Source organism: Balearica regulorum, chromosome 1 (genome assembly GCF_011004875.1).
Source record: "Balearica regulorum gibbericeps isolate bBalReg1 chromosome 1, bBalReg1.pri, whole genome shotgun sequence".
Taxonomy (NCBI): Eukaryota; Metazoa; Chordata; class Aves; order Gruiformes; family Gruidae; genus Balearica; species Balearica regulorum.
In genome coordinates this window covers 94,793,787-94,815,972 of record NC_046184.1, presented here as the reverse complement: position 1 = coordinate 94,815,972, position 22,186 = coordinate 94,793,787, and the positions used below count along the sequence as shown (strand labels likewise).

The 22,186-nt window shown below is 41.2% G+C and overlaps 1 non-coding gene across 1 annotated transcript; it reads right to left on the bottom strand.

Annotated features, from left to right (window-relative positions):
- Positions 1 to 4,384: 4,384 nt before the first annotated feature.
- Positions 4,385 to 4,458, bottom strand: TRNAI-AAU (transfer RNA isoleucine (anticodon AAU)). Its single transcript has one exon. It is a non-coding gene; the product is annotated as a tRNA-Ile (tRNA).
- Positions 4,459 to 22,186: the final 17,728 nt, after the last annotated feature.

The following is a 22,186-nucleotide window of genomic DNA, read 5'->3' as shown; positions in this document are numbered from 1 at the left end:
TCCCTGACTTTCAGGGGAATTCTCTATGAAGCCAAAGAAATGCAAAACCCACTCTAGCCAAAAAGAAAGTGGCTTTCAAGCACAACTAGGAAGACATGACACTGACACCTGTCTTCCTGACCTTGGAATGACTAGATCTGTCATTCCGAGAATCTTGTCTGGCTGAGGAGGAAAGCCACAGAGACTAAAAAGTCCTGTGTATAGTTAGGTTTGGACCCCCAGTGAAACCTCTGCTGCACTTCACAGACTGAACCACTTCTCGGGAAGCAACGGAAGCTGTAGCTGAAGGCCATTTTGGTAAGCGTTCTTTCAAGGGCACAGTGTCAGATGCTCATTTCTTAAAGATAACCCACCTTGACAGTTGTCCCACACCTTGACAGCGTGAGCTGCAGCCCTCGAGCTCAGTGCCAGAGTTGCTTTCTGTGAAGCCTGCCACAAGGGTTTGCCAAGCTTGCAGAGCGGCATACAGGAGATCTGCTCTCCTGCTTTGTCCACTTGCTCTGCTCTTTCCAGTTTGCTTTAACAGAGAGTGCGTGCAAGGAGGCTGGTTACCACCACGGACTCCAGACTACCCCCATTGCCTGTCACTGATCCTTACATTGTTGGTTAATGAGGAAAATGACATTGCATTAATTTATTAACATTATTTGTCTTTAAAACTGTATTCTTCATCTCCAAAAATAAGAAAATTCACACCCAGACTTCAGTATACTACTTTTAAGCTTTGAGAATGTCACCAATGGTTGTTATCTCTAGCTTACTTTCCCTGTGAAACAGTGACTAGATACCAACTAAACTGAACGCTTGTTTTATCTCACCACAGAGAGAAGCCTGACACAGAATTGATGTATAGCTATTCCTGATCTAGTAAGAAAACTTTATTTATTCTTTGTAAAGCAAGCACAAATACACACCAAGAGCCAGATATTTTCACATTTATCTTCCACCTGGTTCTATATGGTACATGTTTAAATGAGAATTCAGTGATGTCCACACAGCCCTGTTGTACTGTGGGCATTACCGGTGAATTCTTTCACAGCGAAAAAAGGACTGTTTGGCTAAACTTAGTAACTCTACAGGCAGGCATTAGTTCAGAACTGTGGGAGAAAATGCCAGATACTTTGTTTACAAAGTTACTTAATCCTTTTATACAGTATCTCAAGAGCAAAGATTTGATTCCTGTTCAAGTCTAGCCCACACACTTTCTCGGGTTTTAAGACATTTCTCAGACTTGCTCATACTTCATTTTAGTGATTGCTTTCTAAGAATATAAAAATTTGAAGAAAATATCTCTCCAGCTGCAGCAATAAGTATAGTTACCCATTCTGATGTGAGCTGCAAAACAAAAATTCAGGGCCCTTGTTATTTCAGTTGCAAAGAAAAAAAAACTGGAAGCCAGCATCCTTCTCATGCAGTCCCCTTTCCTGAACAAACCCTGTTTCTGAAACACTGGAGAACCCAAACAGGGGGCTGGTTGTTGGGCTTTTGCTTACAGCTCCCAGCTCCTTTTAGCCAGCTCCCGGCCTCCCGCGCTGGGCTGCCCAGGCCCATTCAGCCACATTCTTGGCTGGTGGCTCCTTCCTGGGTCTGTTTCTATGGCATTTCCTCACCCCCCTCCCACCTGCATCGCTACTCACAACATTAAATGAAAACCTTTGTTTGGGGTTGTGAGACTTGGGCTTTTTGATGGAGCTGCCTTTTTTTCCTAGCGCATGGAAGGTAAACATTACACTCACCAATTTTAAGTAAGGTTAAGCTTCACCTATGATAGCATTAATGCTTACACTTAGTTGCACACAAATTAATCTAAAGAAAACCCTATTCCACCACATCCTGCCTTTGATTTCAATAATGTTGTTTTCTGGATTGTATTTGTGTATTACTTTGTTGATATACCAGATGAATCCTTGCCACTCAGATTTTCACCATAATTAACACCCCCAATGGAAAACTGAATGAATAAAGCACCCTGATGACAAGACACTTGTATTGTGTTTATTACTAGAGCATCTAAGAAGTTATAAAATTAACCTGAGGTGTGAACAGAAAAGAAAATGCTTCAGAAGATTGAGTGAATGAATACACATCTACTGAATTGAATACAGTGTGAACCTACTTTCTAACTAGCTTCAAGTATTTGAATTTAAGAGCCCTCCTAGTAGTTTTTCATGCAACTGCATTTTTCTTTGATATCTCAGTGAAGAATGAGACTAATTAGCTTATTTTGTCTGCATAACTGTAAAATGCAATAGTTAATATCTGAAACAGTAACAAAAGGAAGAGGTTTGGCTAGGCCAATTAGAAGTTTCCTCCTCAGCTGTCAGTGTTCAGCATTGTCACAGGCAATAAGAAAGGTTCATTCTCTCCGTCATTGTCCACTGTGCTCAGAGGAGCTGTGCTTGACACCACATTTTTTGAGTGCACAGTAGCCAATACCAGTTCTGGCCTGGGTGTATGGAATCTGATTATGGTTAAATGAAACACTGAACAGTAACCCCAGAATATGCCCCAGCATCTGCCACTGCAGACCACTCAGAATGGAAATGCCTCTGTGTCCTCATGAGAGCATTATTCCACTATATGGGTTTGTTTGTTTAATCTCTTCTTTTATTCTCCAACTGGTTTTGAGGTCGAAGAACAGGCTCTGGAATGACTCCCCTAGGGACAATGGCTGACCCTCAGTCTGACAACCATCCGCTGAAATTAAATTTAGGGGAAATATGCCCATACAATGCTGGCTGCCAAAAACCCACACTGAATATAAGCAATGCAAACCAAACTGAAGAAGTGGCCGAGGAGCCATTGCATCACCTTGGTTTATAGTAAGAACTTCGCTATACAACAACATTGCTGCAATAAAACTCTGATTCCTCATGTGGAAAACAAAAACAAAACAATATTATTCCCAGATTATTTTTTCTGAAAGAAAACGCCATGCTGTTTCTCCTTTCATTTAAAATGGATGTCATTATATGTAGTCAAGTCCTGATGACTATAACTGGACCCAAAGGAATTGAGGAGGATCATTGAGTGGAGTAGCAAGAGAGGAGGTCATCAAACCAGCACCACATTACTCTCCCTTGACACCTGATGGAGTCATGACAGCAGTTTGGATGCCAGATAACATGAATATTCATCTGTATGATTTAAAAATTTCATTGTGACTTTGGAATGACACTTTTCATGTGCTCTTGTTGTACCTTGGCAAGACTGTAAGGAAGATGCCATGTCAAAACACTGACTTTGAAATGAGTGTCATTTGCTTTTCTTATTTCTTTATCATCATCATTTATTTTGAATCAAGCCTTAAGCAACAGGCCCAGAGAGTAAAGGAGCATATTAGCAAATTTGTGAGAGAAGCCAATAGCATGCTGTTAAGACATTTTCCCAAAGAAGCTGCAGCCTTGCTGTATGCAGCTCCAATAATGAAACCACTGGTTTTTTACAAGGAAAACATTTGCACTAAGGAGTTTCCCTCCTCTGGAGAAATCCCATTTCAGTTCAGAGGTAGACAGGGGAAAATAGTATCTGTCTTGAGCTCCTAAGAGAAGTTTTAGGAAACAAAACACCCTCATAGAGGCCAGTTGAGCCAGCAACAATTCATCTCAGCCACTCTTGCAGACCTGCTACTCTATTAGAACATCTCAGTTTGACCTGGAATTTTTTCTTACATGCATTCATAAATAAAAATTAATTTGACACAAACTGCCAAGTGTCTAGCAAGCCTGGATATCTCCTATACAGATATCTAAGTTTCAATACTTTACAAGGATAGCTTTCAAGAGGAGTTTGGAACATCCTCTGCAAAGTCAGGCTGTCCAGGGAGATCTGACTAGCTTGTCCTCCTACTCCAAAGGAAAGATGAGAAATAAAACCCACTTGTTTCAGCATCACTGGTTCCAGTCCCGGACAGTGGAGAACCATCCAGACTTATGAGCTAAAGACCTGACATGAAATTTTAATTATCTAGGATTACGAAGGGAAAGAAAGCAAGGACCATCTGAAATCCTGCAAGCTTTCTTCAGGCACAAAGCTAGTTAACACATGAGAAGATGCTCTGAGGCAAGAGATATTGACTATTTGGTGACATCCCATGGAAAGATTTAAAAATTTGAGTGGATTTTCTATCTACACTTTTCTACTGCATTTGCAATTTCATTTTCCTACCCCCATGCCCTTTCCCTGCAAATCCCTTCCCCCTGACTCTTCCTCAGGCACACACCGCGTAGGAAGGGAAACGACAAACCTTCCCTGCGTCTTCCCCCGCCGCGAGCAGAGGGTCCCCGCACCGACGCCAGCTCCCCTCCGCTCACCCTCCCTCCGTCCCGGCTCCTGCCCGCTCCCCGCGGCCCCCAGCTCCCCCGGTCGGGGCACGCAAAAGCTGTGGCCCGTACGGGGATCGAACCCGCGACCTTGGCGTTATTAGCACCACGCTCTAACCAACTGAGCTAACCGGCCCGGCGGAACACGTTTCCCGGGAAGCGGCTCATCACGGCGCTCCGCTCCCGCCCGACACCTACTCCAGTTCCCCCAGGATTTGGGGGGGGTGCTCACCGTGGCGCCAGCTATGCTTCATTGCTGAGTTCTGCAGAGCCCTGTGTGACAGGGAATGGTTCTGCTGCCTGGATTAGGGGGTTGTTGCTGCTGCCTGAGGATGAGCTGTCCAGGCTGGGACAGGAGCACAAAACCTTTAGCCAGTGGAGGGCAGGGAGGCAGAGCAGGCTACAGAGCAAGGTCACACAGGGTCCATCCTTAGATGTTTCCCAGACACCTGAGCAACCTCCTGGCCTGTCATCACAGCAAACACTAGTCTGGGAAAGAGGACCAGGTGAGACACCTCCCAGAGTCCCTTCCTGCACAAGTTATCCCACAGTCTGAGCAAAACTCAGCACAGCCTGCGGCAGAAGTGAGAATAAGAACAGACCCATAGACTGGCATCTGATGAACCAGGGACCAGGCAGGGCTGCTCAGCAACTCCTGAAATTCACTCAGCAGTATAATTGAAAAAAACAAAGCTGGAAGTAAATGCCTTCCCTGAAACGATGCAGTGACATAAGAGTGTTTTATCCCTGTTTTGTCTTGCATAGTCAAAGGTTTCTGTTTTAAACCTGTTAATTTTCCTGGCTTAGACTGCAATAAAAATCAAGCCTTTCAAGTGCTTGGTCCTCTTGACAGAGCTCATTATACAGAAGACCAAGGAATACCTATATCACAGCCTAGGATGAGAGATACTGACTCAGGATCACTGAGATGACAGTATCCTGTTTTTTCTAGTCCATACTTATCCTTGTGGTCTGTCCCCTTCCACACACTTCCTCCACTCACTCACACCATCAGTTTCCCTTTATTGCTGTTAGCCCATCTGCTGCCAGCACTTCCCTTAAAGAGCCATCAAATTCCCCAAGCTGAGGTTTGCCCAGCTTTGTCATAAAATCCTTCATCCCTAGGAGTCAACTGATCAAGTCATTTACATCCCACCCCTTTTCGGCTGTCCCAGCCCTCACACATCTCTGCCTCCCAGTCCTGCCCATGCTCACTCAGTCACCTCTCCATCTATACAGAGGAGCATTTGCTCTTTCATCTCTGCACCCTTCTCCCACTAAACTGCAACCATCACTGGCTTTCACAACAGCATATACAGAGTCATTACCATTCCTGAGCACCACGCCTTGATACTTCAGCTGCTGCTGCTCCTTGGCTGTTTCAGTCTCCTGTTTATACCAACACCTTTTATCCATCTTGGACATCTTTCTCTTTGTCCCTATAGAAGGGCAGCAGTCAGTTTTATGAATGAAAAAATTATGAGGGGCCCCGGTTTACACTACATGTGCAGCAGTGGTCAAACAGTAGATGAGTAGCTTTGCCGTCCAAGTGCTAACCTCTGCCAAAATATGTGCCATCTCTTTCACTCTTGAGGGTCTTGTTTCATCAGCCCAGCAAACTTTCCTGCAGGCTGTGTGGGACTCTCAAACAAGCAGATGGAGTGTGGGAGGAGGTGGTAAAGGAGGAGACTCCAAACTGCCATTTCTCCTTCCCCTTTCCTATTTGATCCCCATGAAGAAGCAACCAGCCAACTGCCAGAAAGTGTCTTATGTTCTGGGATCTTGAGAAACAGCTATATTTTCTGGGAAATGTCACCCTGTGTTAGGCTAAACTCTCAAACATTCAACAGCAAGGCTGCATCTGGAATCTTAAGATAAAGCTGAAGAGTGAAAGGACAAAAAGGAAAAATACTCCCAAACAAGCTGCAGCACAGGACTGTGTATACAGTCTGGGTAGTCTCCAGACTGATAGAACATAAGTGGCAGGTATGGAAACAGCAGACCTTTGTTTGTGTGCATCTGGCACACAGATTCTCAATCTGGTTTTCAGTAAGAAAGTCAGCTAATTTTATTTTTTTTTCTTTTTTTTAGTCAGTGGCTTCACAAAGAACAAGGGAACAGGGGTTAGGTTTAATGATTTTCCTGGCCTTTCTGTCCAGCATATCACCAGAAGTAGCTCAAAGCACTAATATATTGCCTCCTAATTCACAGCTGTCCACCATCATTTTGTAATCAAATCTGATCCAATTATACAATGCTAAGATGGAAAAACTTTATGCCCTTTGGCTATTTCTTTCCACTTCCTCTTAGCTAGGCTAAGCAGACTTGTCTTTTTCCTCAAAGTTTAATCAGTCATACACCAAATGCCAACCCCTGTTGTTCTGAAACCCTCTTCTACACACAGAAATAGCATCCTACCTTTTCAGCAGAGTCTCATTTGGACTGTGCTGTACAAGCAACACATTTTCTGTGATTAGACAGTGACAGATAGCATAACAGTCCAGGAGATCAATGCTGTCTCCAAGAAAACAAATTTTTCTAATTGAACAGTAAACTCTGGTTTCTCTCCAGTGTGCAGGATCCATACTCTCAAGCAAAGAAACAAACAAGCCCAGAATAAGAAACAGTTACCAGGCTACACAGTGGATATCTGTAGCATTGTGAAATTTACAGGTTGTACATGCAAAGCGTTTGCAGGCATTTTTCAGCACCATTGATGTTAGAAGAATTGTGTTCACAAGCACTTTATTAAATAGAATCCCAGCTCTAAGGGTTTTGCTAATTCAGGGCCTCAGCTAGACATCAACTTCTAGATGTGCTGCAAAAGCCTGAAGATCTGCTCTAATATTCCCCTCATAACCTCACCGTTATACAGAGTATTTTCAAAGACTCTGAAGCATTTACATTTAAACAACCAGGGTCACAGACAGCAGGAAACTGAAGAAAGAACAAAATCCAGGTGCTTGAGTTCTGTCTCAGATCTTCTCTTCACTTGCCTGCTCCCTCCCTGCCACATGTCGCTCAGCATCCACCTGCTCTGCACCACTGCCCCGACCTCTCCAGCTCCCCCGCCATCCACAGCGCATCGCTGGCATCAGCGGCGAGCAGCGTGCTGTGCTGAACCCAGCCCCAGCTCCACGCTTTCAGCTGTCCCCCAGCACAACCTGCGCTGGCTGTGCTTTCAGCCGCAGTCCCAAGAGATATTGGGACTACATTGTCTATACGGAAAGCTACATTTTCCTTAGACACAGCATTGTTCAGGATTACAGAGGTGGTCCTATCTCTGTGTCCAAGCAAATAATTTATTTTCCTTTTTACCAGCAACAAATTGCCAAATGGCAACTATATCAGCTCTCCCCACTGCCCGCCCCCCCCCCCCCCCCCCCCCCAGCATTGCGCTCCAGCCTGTATTGCAGTGAGCCTGCAGCAGCACACCACATGCTGCAACAGCTCCTGCCACCAGGAACCCTGCCTGTGTATGAAAGCAAGGCCATCTTCCAGAATAAAGAAGATATTTAGGCAGAAAGTAGAACAGAGCATACTCATGGGCTTCCCTCCTCATCCGCCCCTTCCTGCGTGCCTGTGCTGCAGGACACATTAAGATCTTATTTCACATAGGCCAGTAAGGCCTCTGAAAGCGCTAACTACCCAGCCCAAAACAGATCTGAACTGAATTTAACAACAAAAGTACAGGTTCTGGCATTCCACAGACATGTCCTGTTTGTTCCTAATCTCTCATCAATTCAGAATTGACAACTAAGGGAAAAAAATTCATTAGCTGCCCAAATAAAAGAGTACAGGGAACTAATGTTATCAGCCTGCGCGCTACCCAGGGATTTATTAATAAGCTTGCCATTGAAATCTCACTCATAAAAATGCTAATGCAAGTTATTTGCATATGTCTGTGCATCAAAACAAAGACCCATAATGTTATATTTAATAAAATTATTACCCCAATTATAAAGTAAACTTTTGGTGGTCATAAAGTGTGTGTTGAAGTGTAGCATGCATATGCATTGTATAGTTATAGCATTTTAATAATAGCTAGCATGAGTTTTAAATAAAACAGTCAACAGGACCATTCCTGTACAGTCATTATCAGTGTTTTGAACTAGAAACCTGCAGACTCAAAAATCACATCTAGAAACAGTGCATTATATCCAGCATAACCACCACAGTAGTTTCTGGCACAGCAGTAGTGACAGTGTTGTGCTTTGAAGAGAATAACCAGAACTTATTTCACAGCTTCTCTGTGTTGGCCAGCAATACATGAGGAAAAGTCAAGAGTCCCAGGAAGGAGGAAAAAACCCACAACTTTCCCTTCAGCCATCTAAAATGAACCAACTATGAAAGCTGATCTTGATGTCTACATGCTATCATGCTTATTTAAGGCCAAATTTACCCCAAATCTGACGTAGGATTAGGGTGCCCGAAAGACACCAGAAGTCCCACACATTTCTCAGAAGACTTGGACGTTCTCTACAGCATACGGGCAGAACACACCCAGGTTCAGTACATCCCCGTAGCAGGCTGTGCCCCAAGATACTGTAGTTATGTACATACAGCTAACTGCCCCCCCTCAGCAGGCAGCACTTTCGATTGAAGCCTTGATATAGCATTGGTTTACTGCCCAGGCTGGTGGTAGACAATATTATGTAAACACATTTTGCTTTTTTGCCTCTTATAGCTCCTGGACCTAGTTGTTCCCCTGGAAAATATTTTGAGATGCTCTGCAACTCTCAGCCTAAATCTAACACCAGGCATCAGTTTAACATTTAACATGCCACATTAAGCCTACCGTTAGCATTATAGGGATCACGGGTATGAGTTATTATGAATACCATCTCATTATTAGTACTGAAATTGTTGGCAGCTTTTCCATTTTTAAGTAGTGCCTATTTGTTTTGTTCCTGCTACAGATAGGCAGAATGGATTAGACTACGGAAGCTTCACATCCAATTTAGACTATGTAAGCTCTACATGTAATTCAAGTGATACTCTTCTGCACATAGAAATAACATTTTGGTTTTCCCCATTTTTACTCTGGAAAAAAGTGTAAGTTTAAGCCGGATCAAACAATACTCATCCCTTTACATTTTGAAGTAATTTACATTTACAATTTGAAGACTGAATTTAACTATTGCTCTAGAGTTACTTGAAACCTCGTTCTAGAATACCTGTTTACAAAGTCAGTTTCCTGGTGGTTTTCTTAAAAAAATCTAGCATGGTAAGAAGCCAGAGTACCATGTGATTGCACTAAAACCTGCATGCAGATGACTATTCTTGATTTTTTTTTTAAGCAAAGAGAACAGAAGATCCTTACAATTTTTTTATATATATATTCTATGTAGCTAGTCAATGCAGTTTTTTCAAACTTGAATATTCAGGCAGGTGTGTTTCACAAGGTATTTATATTTCAGTTAGAATCAGTCAGAAACATCATGGAATATCCTGACCAAGAATAGGATTTTTTTTCCCTCCCTAAAAAGAATAATTTGGATTTATTTTTGGTGAAGTTACTGAAATTGCTTCCTTCCCATACTTCATTCCCCCCCCCCCCCCCCCCCCCCCCCCCCCGCTTCCCAGATGCAGAGCTTACATAAGACAGATACACTAAAAAGAAAATTACATTGCATTAGAACAAAACGTACCTTCTATTCAGTGAAGTTTTACAAATGGAACATTTTTTCCTAATATGCCAGGCACTCTGCACCTCTAATTTGCATTGTACTACTAAGTGGTTTTATTAGAGTTTGCAATATTTCCCTGTGGAAAGGCTCATTTGTGAGCAGACAAATGTCCATTAGCCTTCATTCAAAACCACTGCCATAGTAGTCATTTTTGTTAGACCTGTAAAACCTGCCATTTCTGGCTCTCCTATTTCTTCAGTCCATGCAGACACCCTTCTCTTCTGCTCTGTTTTGTAACACACCCAGTGGTCATTAAAGCTCCATTTGAAAAGAATTAAAAAGGACTATAATTTTTATGTGACTAAATTGGACCAATTATTTCTTGAAGCCACAAGCGTATAATTTCCTATAAGCACTGAAGAAAAATCAATATTCCAAGTTCGTAAATTATTTATCACTCCATCAGGCTGCCATTTGTTAATGCAACAGAAGGACACCATTCTGGACCTGGACAAGAATTTCAACTTTCATTCATACAGATAGGAAGGTTGCACACTAAAAACAATAAACCCACTAACAGCTGTCCAAAAAAACTAGAAACACTCTCAGCTTCCTCTGTCCATGCTCCCCTTCCATGTCCCATGCTTCCAAATAAGAAACACTGGCATACAGAATGCCTCTATATTACTAGAGTGCTGCACAAAGTTCTTGCCATAGGTGACATTTATCTCTTTTGGTGGGTTTCTTACTAGTTTTGGAATCAGTTCCACATAAGACCTACAGCCACAGCTGATGTTTATGAAGCCATGTTTCTGAATGCTAGAAGCAGTTTACATGTGATTTCCAGTGTTTAAAAAGAGTTACCATAATATTTCTATACTTTGTGTTGGCTTTCTTAATGTCTTGCTCTAACCACAAAAGATGTAGCAGTATATACTGTTTATCCTCGGTTTTTTGTTGTTGGGCTTTTTTCTTAAAGCTAGCATCCTCTTTCTAGGTTTTCTCAGCTTCCTTCATACAGCCTACATCATCCTCACTGCTCTGCACTCACATGGCTCTTTTCATCTTATACATAACAGCAATTAATTTTTCCAACCACCACACACATTAACAGCTCTTATTTCCCTTTATGCAGAGGAAGCAGCTGAAGTACTCTGAAAAATCAGGAACTCAAGCAAGGCAAAATGCTGTCACTCCACAGTTCATGTCCTGATGCAGGTCTATCAAACCATTACATCTCTAAAAAAAAAAAGCATTTGGGGCCAGTTAGAGAAGAATCATGCTGACACCCATTATCCCCAGGAGCACAGGGGTCTCATTACCAGAACAGCAGTACCTGGGTGTGAAAGCACAACTGGATCAAGTTCTAGCAGGGTCAGGTCCCCTTTCTTTCCTCCTGACATAGATAAATTGAACAACAGTTTATTCTGTGTATGTCTTTGTGATGTGACCTTGGAATGAAAGTGCCTGTCTAATCTGAGTAGATATGAAAGTTGCCATGTCGCTTCCCAAATAAAAGGCTTGGTCCAGTGTTATTAGGTCAAACATTTATCCTGTGAAAGCCTACCCTGACCAAAGTTAAAAGCAATTTTGATCACAGTGCTACACCTAGCTGTCTCTGGCTGGTTGCAGAGTTAGAAAACAGCATGTCAAGAGGGGACAAAATGCTTGAAGTTGCAGGATGTTATTTGAAACACTGCTCCTTGAAGCATGTGTGTTTTTTTTTTTGCATTAACCTAAACTCATACACATCACTTCATCATCCCAAGACTGAGAACACAAGTCGTAGAAAGATATGATATACTGAATTTCACATGTCTACCCATTACACATGAAAGCTTTCTGGAACCAACCATTCAGAAGTTATATGTGATCTTAGAGAGCTTTTACTTAAAAGCCCAATCAACTAAAAGGTGTCCTTAAGAATATGGGCAGTTCCTCCTCCTTCACATACCATACAGTTTTTCACTCAACTGAAAGCGGAAGCTTAGTACATTTATTAATCTAAGATAAAATACAAGAAGTTCTTAATGTAAGAATTTTTGCTTACTGAACAAGTATATCTATAACCACACTGTCTATGAATTCACTTTGGGTAATTTCAAAACAGTCATCTGTATTTCAATAAAACTGACAAAGGAATAGAGATCTGAGAGTTGTTTATTTCTTACATGTGTTAGGAAATTCATCAGCAGATAGAAAAGAGACACCTTAGCCCTGATCTTGGTAAAGGAAGGTGAGAGTGTCCATTAGACACTGGCAAACCCAAACACAAGATTTCTTAACAGGACAGAGAAAAGGAAAAAAAAAGATTCCTGAGTTTTGTTCATTACAGTAAAAACTTGTTACGTACCAAATTATACAGATCTGAGAAGTTGAACCAGTTTCCTAGATATTCTTTTCCATAATAGCATGATATCAAGGTTAAGGATCTTGCCAAACAGGTTAACTTTGGTGAGGATGTTAATTTCTGGAAGTAGAAAAGAGTTTAATTTACTTTTTAAAATACTTCAATACATAGAAAAGGGTTTAATTAGCATGAGCTCATAGCACCCTCATCTTTCCTGGGGCTAGCTCTTCATGTTGCTTGACACCAGGAGCAAAGTGGGATTTCTCAACCATGACCAACTAGTTTAAACACACAAGTTTCATCCGCATCATCTGTGCTGCCAAGCCACTCAGGCTCCCGTTCTGGAGCAGCACAGCAAGACAGGAGCCTGGACCAGCTGTTACAGACACAGTGGTTGGTACAGTATTGGAGCAGTCTGTTTTCAGGGCACAGCTCTAATAAATATCAGCATTGTCCATCCAGGAATATCTTTTGAGTTTTGTACACCAAGAAGCATGAGGTGACTTAGCACAGCCAGAGTGCAGACTGAAAGCTTAGCGAAGATTTATGTACAAAGCCAGACCCTGTTGGACAGGATCAATTCAAACAGAGGAAAGGAAAAGAGCAAAAAGCCTTTTAGGCAACACTTGAAGGAAGATGACCTTCTGGGACCCTGCTGATTACTTACATGATTTCTTGCCAAGAAACAAGTGCTGCACTGCTCTCCAGCCTCAGCAGCCAGCACTATGGATCCCTGCACATTGGTAAATTTACTTTCAGCCCCAGGCTCAGCTGCAGTTGCTGAATACAGTGACAAACTATTTTTAAAACATGGTGTTGAGACACATGCAAAGCCTAGGAAAAAAGAGTCCATTTCAAGGTTGGGAGTTGGGTTTAATTTCATTTTACAGGTACAGAACTGCAAGTGGTCTGCTTTTGTTAATAATCCTCAACTGTACCACTGGGCTTACTGGCTTAGAGCTACATAGAAGCTAAAATGTCTTAACTAGACCCTAATCCAGCAAAGCAGGTCAACACAAATATAAAGCAATGAGTTATACAAAACTTAATTATATCAATCAAGTTCCAGGTAAAGAAGACCAGGACTAGGTTGGTTTGTGGGGTTTTTGTTTTGTTTTCATTTCTGCCCCCCCTTACCTTTCCCCTGTATTAGATTCTTGCCAGTGACAAGTTTGTCTATGTTCTTGTTCCCAAAGTTTTCATCCCCCTGGGAAAGAGCACCTCACTCGCTCCAGGAGCCAGAAGCTGCCACCTGCTACCCCGTTTTGTCAGGCACTGCACTGCATAACCTATCATTTCATGCATCAAGAGCCACCACGTTTATATAAATTGCCCAGGTGAATTATTCCACACTGCAGGTGCATATTCACTAAGTACAGACTCAGGGCAGAGGGTAAAGTTTTAAAATACTTAACACCCCAAGTTTATGTGAAAGAAATTTGAAAAACTAACACTGGCGAAAGTTTACATCTTGGTACATACAGGTTATTCTAACCCTGATATTGTTAAACTAGACCACACCAGTCACAAGCTTAGTGTGATCTTTGCCCTGGGGCAGGAGGGCGTGGAGAGGGGGATTTTGCACGCAAGTCTCATTCCCCAATACCAGTTCCCAAGGGATCCTTTGCACAAGGTACTTTGCTGCTGCCAGTTCTGTGCACACTACCATCAAGCAGAACAGCAATGCTGCTCTGGCTACACCCTGAGCTTTATAGATGTTTCCTCTGAATTCCATAGTTCTCTGGGTGTCCTGCTCACTCCCACTAACAGTAGTAAAGAACCTAGTGGAAAGAGCAGGAACAGAGAAGATAAACTAGTGAAATGAAATTAAAGAGATTAAATGAATTTAAAGCAGAAGATGGGTGTGAGCTGGACACCTGCTTGTTTCTTCTTCCAGCAGAAATTAATGATATGCAGTATCAGACAGGGATAAGAGAAAAATAACACCCTTTTCTGCAAACCACACATAACAATAACTAGTCTCTTGCTTTATTCTGCAGCCCTGTTATTTGACAGTATTTCTCTTTTTTAAAAAATTTAAAAAAGTGATTTGAAGGAGAGAGGTAATGGAAGGGATTTTAAGACTTCCCAGTACCTAGCAGCACCCTGCAGGGACAGGACTAAGATTTATTTTGAAAATGTTTACCCCCCTATTGCCTACATTTTAGCAAAATTCTATCCAGAAAGCTAAGTTTTATTACAAAAACATACCAAGACTGCTTATTAACAAGAATTCATTCACTGGAACTCAGTGATTTGTTATTCACGTTTACATTTGTGCCGGACATCCTGGGCAGTGTCTGAAAATGCCAAATCTTGCGAGTTTTAGTAGAACCCTAAGCAACTTTTTCTAGTCTCAATTATTTGCTTGTTCAGAGTATTTCTGTTACCCAGCTGGAAATGGGAAGACAAAGATGGACAACAACATTTAAACCATAGCACACAGCTTGGATGACCCAAACAAACCATGTGATGAAGAGCTAGTGTGCACTAACACTTCCCCATACGGTAAGGGCTTCTAGCTAAATGCATCCAAATAAAAGGCACCAAAAAAGTGACCATCAATATAGTCCAGCCACAGTGAGCAACAAATGCTTGAAGACCTTACACAATTCAACCAATATCTGGTGTTTATCTTAGTGCTCACAAAGGATAGAAGTATGCACGTGTAACTCAGGCTCACTGAAAAAATATTACAGAAATATTAGCAAATCAAAATGAGAATGCCTTGAAAGCAGGCCTCCTATAGCACTTGATAGACTTAACTTACACTTGCATTAGCAAGTACTGCAGCTCAGCAGAGGTTGATCTGCAGGCTAGGCAGAGAGTTTGGAGGCCAGTGTCCACTCCATAACCATTCTAGGACCTTTAATTCATGCTAGGTCTAGCATGGTCTTGTGGAGTGAGCAGTCATCAGCTTTTGAAGTGCTGTAGGTGCACTGCTGACATTTTTGCTTAGTTTCACCTTGCAGGATTTTGGTTTACTTTTTTTTCCAAATAGATTCTCAAACAGTGACAGTTGGGAGACACTGGCCATCTTCATCCAACCTAAACACACTAAAATACAGTCATATGTATTTTGGTATCCACAGTGCTCGTTTAGTCAAAACTTGGTCCCACATCACTAGACTTATCTCAACATTTGCATCCACGGGGAGGGGGGAATTTGGGGCTGAAGTAACCATTCCAATGACAGGATTAAACAAAAATTGGACTCAAACTTAGAGAAAATGAAAAATAAGTGTGTAAAGCTACATTGCAGTGGATCCACCACCATTTTCCTGTATTATGTTGGATAAGTAGTTTACCTTCCCCATGTCTCACACCCATCTTCAGGAATGGGAGGATGAATACTGGGAGCTACTCAGATATTAAGAGCAGTCATATGGCTATAGAGGAATAGTAATTAAGATATGAAAAGTGTCAAAAGATTTGGAAGTAGAGAGGTCAACTACATAATTTCCATCTAAAGCCAGAGAGGGAACACCTTGTTCCCAGATGTACGTAGCCACAAAACTTGAAGTTGAGCTTGTCTCTGCTGGAATCCATCTCACTTTTTCTGGTTGCCTTTTTTAGTGACTCAGGTTTTGCTTAAAAGACCATCAGAAAACAAGAACACCACACACACATTTAACTTTATGGGAACTTACAAGATTACAAGAACAAGAAAACTCAAAAAAGCATAACTCTAAATGAGTGGTGCCTGAAGGCTCTTAAAACCACATTATTTTTAACAAGTAGGAGTGGCAGCTTTTAGAGAGGCTAGTGTTATCACAGCATGATTTAAGTTTAAAAATGGAACTAAGGAGAGACAAGACATGTTCTGATATTCACAACGATGTACAGGAAACAAAGGGTTTTGAGAAAATAAGGAAACAAAAGATATCAAACAATTGAAATTGAGATCTACTAACAACAGGAGACACTGACAAAACCACTGGCTCAGTGAAGTGAGAAGTACAAGTGATTCCTCCCAGGGAATCAAGTGATTGATTGATCATGGGCATTTTAATCTACTCTATTTTAGTTAGAACTCAATCAAATATATGATTTAAAGTGGGAAAGCAAGCATCTTGAAGTAATCTATAGGAACATAATAGATATGGATAATTTATAAAGAATAAATCAAGATAGAGGTGCCAGTGGGCTTAATTGCAGAGGGAGCAGAATGACCATTTCCGGGCAGAGATCTTTGATGTACTCGTGAAAAAACTTGTTTTTAAAATAATCATGTGCATCATGAAAAGGGCAACAGCTACACAGCAATAACTTAACATGCAAATTCCTGCCTTGATTCAGTCCACATATGCACATGCTGATAAGAGATTTAAGCAGAAAAATACTCATTTTGCATCATACATAGAAGGAATATAGTTATTGACTCCGAAGAGCTGCTTAAAAACAAGAAAAACATACTACTTCACAAGCAAGCATCAAAACATTAGGATTTTCATTGCTGCTTTAGCCTTTTGAATAGAAATAGGCTGAAGTATCCTGAACTGATCATAAGTCAACAAAGGTGTTATGGTAGCAAAACTTTTGAAAGCTCAAAATGTGCATTAATGTTGGAGTGAGCATCTAGTTTTAATATTTCACTGTAAAGAGAAATCCAGCTAAACTGTAGTTTTCCCCCCACTGAAACAAGATTAAGTTGGTTGGATATGGCTCATACTGAGGGACAAGCATGCAGCTGAGCAGCTTTCAGCACTTAAAACTGACCACACCAACAGCAAGAGATGCTCATCTCTTCCTGGATAGATTTGTTCTGGTTGCTCCTTGCTGGCCATTTTCCCCTGTGTGGTAGCTATAAGCTATAGCCTCTTGTTCAGGGTGATATGTTAAGTGGGAATCCTGAAATAAAGTACATCCATAGCAGGTCTCTCAAAAGCACTAGGATCAACACCCTGAGAAGCATGTGTCTGGTTACAAATCAAAACAGATTTTGTCTGAGTAACCAATGATCATGTCCCTCTCTGCACCCTCTTAGTCACATCCATGGTAAAAGCTCTGACAATCTCCAGCTTTCTTACTCCATTCTGATCCTGCTCTGCTTTTACTTATGTTTTCAGCATCATAACTTACTGAGACTTCTTTTTCCATAAAACTTTTTCAACTCATCATAGTCCCTCATGTGGCAGTAAAGTTATTAATTTTGAGAGGTCTAGCCAGCGTAAACTTCTTAACTAGAAGCTGTGATTTTTTCCAACCCCCCACTGCTGAGCCAAGATAATACTGGGTCTGACACTCCTGTAGGCTCCACCAAGAGCCACCTCTCCATATTGTCACTTGTTTGATTCCTCATTAGAACTGTGGCAGCTAGCAAGCCCATCTCCACTAGGAATGGATACCTGGCTTTAACATTGAAATGATTGGTTTTCCTCACCTTTTTTTCCTGAAAGTATGTCTAGGTTGCATCTCTGCAATCACTTGGCAGAGACCAGGGGAGCAGAGGAGGGGATGCTATCTGAATGATCTCACTACAATCATAGTTCATAAAGTTTGTCAGACACGTCCTAAATTATAGTTGCAGTATTAAACACATGGACTACCCAGTTTTTGGCACCCAATAAAGCATCCCTGTCCTGAAATTCCAGTTGATCCTGGCCATTATATTCTGTGCCCACAGTTTCCTAAATCATCTCAGAAAAACTGATCATCATAAGCACACAGGCACTTTAAGGACAGTCACAGGCAATCCAACCATCTAGTGGATTGGGAAAGAATGCAAGTTGAACTGAAAATTTAAGATAAAACTAACTATGGCTCAAAAAAACTTTCCTCATAATTGCATCAATGGTTTCTCACCATTCTGATTTATAACAATCAGAAGGACAAGAGAAAATGGCAAAATTTCAGAAAAATAAAAGCCTATGTCTGCACAAAAGAAAGCGCATTAAGTAGTATCATAAGCACATATCAGATGGAAAGATACCTATTGAGTGAGGCATGTCTGCTTTTAGATCAGTCTGATAAATATGCCTACTAATTTACAGATTCTCCAACCAGAGCCAGGACTAACTTGCAGAAGTGAGGCATGCATTCCTAAAACAGACTAGGAGAGTAATGCAACATGCCAGTCTACAAGCAACAACAGGAGACCCGTTCATACCTCCTGTCATCAGCATCAAGCATGCCAAACACAGGGAAAGGGAACACAGGGTAAGAGGAGGAACCTAAGCACCTTCCCTGCCAGATAAAGGTGCCCAAGAAAAATGTATTAATCTTAGATGAACAAAGACCCAAACATTCTGATTTTAGTATTCCAGGCCCATCTGAGCTTCTAAGCCAAACCTTAAGCAACAGAACAGCCTTTTTAAAAAAAAAGTACACCATGAAGTCACTACTGAAGGAAATCACACTGCACCAATCAGGAGATTAAATGAAATGCTAAATCAGTATTACCTATTTTATTTCTACTGCTGGTAATCATATCCAACAAATGCAAACCACAAAGTCAGCTGGATGGACAACTAGGCATAAATTAAACCAGGATTGTATGCATCTGCAAAGGTGTGTTCTCCCTCCATTCCCCTCAACTTTTATAACTGACCACTTTTCCAGTCCACTAAGTCAACTTGCACCTGATTACCAGAGACTGCTTGAGTGACTGCAGGATGGCAAAGATTATTGCCAACACCACACCACTACTCCTTTGCTTTTGTGACTTAGCTCATCTTTTTCACAGTATCTCCAGTGCTGCACACTGGGATGTGCAGCAATGGTTATTATGAATTCATTTCTCAAAGGAAAAGCAGAGCCCACTACTGCCAGAATACTACTGGAAGAACACCTCTAATCAGTTGTTTTAACAAGACCAATTTTCTTCAAATTTATTTTTCTGAAGGACTTTGGATTTTGTCCGATTACATGGAAAAAGTTCAATCAATGCAATAAAAAAAGGAAGCAAGTATACTTTAATGGAAACTGAAGAGACAAAGGAGGTCACAGATATACACCTGATTCCTAAATTAAATTTAGCAGCTTTGAAAGATCCTCAATACACAGCCCTGCAGAAGGAAGTCCTTCATCTATAAAAGATGCAGAGCATATATATTAGAAGCACAGCCTGAGCTGTATGAATAAGTCATAAATAATGTAACTCATTGAATTCCTCCACCAGAATGAAGCAGGAACAGCTCATGATTTTCAGATAAATTTTGTTATTCAGAAATTATCTATGAAATCATCTCCATGAATTACTATTTACTTCTACCTTCTGCCTGAATAGATAGTTGCTCTTATTCAGTGTTGAAAATTCCAGCTGTTTTGATTGGCATGTGGCTCACACAGCACATCTCTCCTCCTCCCCTGAGCACAGGCACTCATTGGAAACTCAGAAATTATACTTTTTAATCTCAAACCTGATGCAGTGATTTGTTTACTGTGAACTCAGTAGAATGATAACTCGCAAGCAGTAAGCATTTGTACCATCAGTGCAAGCTGTGCAGCTGTATTGACAGAGCTCTAGATGCAGAAACCTGGGCCTGAGGCAGGTGATTACCTCTCAATACCCAAGCACCACCTGCATCAGAGCTTCTTCCTTTAAGAGCCACTAACAGCAGATGACAAAGTGTGCTATAGAATACCCAGGTACTCTTAAACTCACACAATAATTACACACCTGGAAACATTCATGGGTTCTCTGTGCCATATTTACCCCATATTTACCACCTGTAAAACCCTGCCACCCTTGTGAAGGGGGCATGCTTGATCAAAGACTGGATGAGCTGTGCAGAGGGTGGGACAGCCCAGAGGATGTTACACATGGCTCTAACACAGCAATGTAACAGATGTTTGTATACTCTTCAAAAAAGTATGTCTTGTTTTTACGTTTTGAGGGTGTCGGCTTTGTTGTGTTTTGGTTTTTTTTTTTTAAATTCTCCACCATTTTTAGTCAGATACTTACTTTGCTCATTTACACAAAAAGCACTTGTCAAACATATGGTCTGAACCTCTTAAAGCTTTATCTCCAGATGTGATGTCTTCTATCTGCCATCCGTAATCTCCAAAGGAAACCTTTGAAATTGGCGGTCTCATTCAGGATCCTAGTTTAGAAGAGCCCTTGATTTCTGCATTAGGAACTTGAGAGAGGTGGTAGGTGTTTGGTTTTTGTTTGTGGGTTGTTGTGTTGGGGGGGGCCCCCCCCCCCCCCCCCCCACTTATTTAGAAGGGAGAATTCCCCTTATGACAAACTTTGTTAGACTCTTTGGGAAGCAAGGAGAGCTGCTGAGCTGAAATATGGTTTTCAGGATAACTTGTGTTCAAGTCAGTCACACTTGCAATACGAATCCCACAAAGCTATCCCTAGAACAGTCAAAAACTGAGGAAACGGTTCTATCATAAAACCATCATTTTAAAAAAAAAAACATTTCAAATTAATGTATGTACCTTATATTAGGAAAATGACACTTTAACAGCATTAAAATATTGTTGTTGACTTACATAAAAAAATTGTTGCAACTTTTACTGTTTTCTTCCACAGTTTGAGGCGTGCACAAAAAATTAACAGAATACAAAAGTAAAAAAAACATCACTGTTTCATTTCCAACAGAAATGCTTTTATGGTCTCAGATAATTTTGAAGGGATGGTTATTTGATATGTTTCAAAACAGCTTGGCTTCCCAACAAAAACCCAAAAAGCTAAAACATCCTGACCAAGCTTGGCTCCAACAATTATCTAGATGACAATTCTGCTAAAAGTTTTGTTATCCACCTACCCACTAAGACCCAAGAAAAACGCACATCAAAGCTACGAGCTTCTCTCTGGGTTTACTTAGAGCATCCAATGTTTAGTTGCAGATGATGTGCACTTTGCATCCCCCTTCCAAATAGGCTTCACAATTAAACCTGAACATCAGGCTCATCCCCATTAAATTGTCATAGCAATTTGGGGATGAATATGAAGTGGTTAAGTGATCCAAGGCTAGTTTTTAAAGGTCAAGTGCCTGTTGTAGAAATAGTACACTTGTCAGCAGCCTTAGCTGATGCAAGAGATTGCACTAGCACAGAAATTTGAATACAACCCATCAGTGCTAGAACAAGTCGCTGAAGAACAGTGCTAAGGTACATTAATGGGGCAATGTGGAATAAATATTTTAATATATGAAGTTGTACTTCTGCCAAAGCAGCTCACCGGCACTCAAGCAAAACAATCACATCATTCTTAGCATGTAAAGGTTTCTATGCACTGCTAAGGAACATACCCAGGATTATTCTCAGTGAGCAATGCCTAATGGAAGAACAATGGTCAAAAAATATCCTCTTTGATGCAAAGGATATTTGAATCGTACCTAAAAGCAGGGTTCACAGTAATAACATACGTTGCTGGAATCTTTCAGCTACAGGTATCCAAACACTTTTCAAGAAGAGTTATTTCTTTTCAAGGAGTAGTTATTTCAAGTAACTTATTACCTGTTTTCACAAAAAAGCCAATAATTCACGGTAACTCAGAGGAGTTAAGTTAGTCACTCAAGAATATTCGAGGTCAACAATGGCTCAACAATGGCTCAGCAACAGCCCTGTGAATAGACTCCGGCTCTCTGGATTTCCACTTCCCCAGCCCAGCAAGTAGGCCAGCAGTGCCCCTCCGCAGCAGCAACGTGTGGCAAGCCTTCCATTAAGGGCTGCCTATCAGGTGGGTTCTCTACCCATATAAGATAGATTAACCAATATGGTATGTATACTCCAGCAAATACATCCACACAACAACAGGATGACACAGCAGCACTTGCATGAAGCAAGACCTCGCCAAAGTGAGTGATGTCAATATCTCATCTTTTCTAAAAGGCTTGGCTACATATTTAAAATATTTGGAAGTGTAAATACTGCCTATGCATTTTATGACACAATAAAAAGTGGTTTAATACAGCAATAAAAACTCAAAT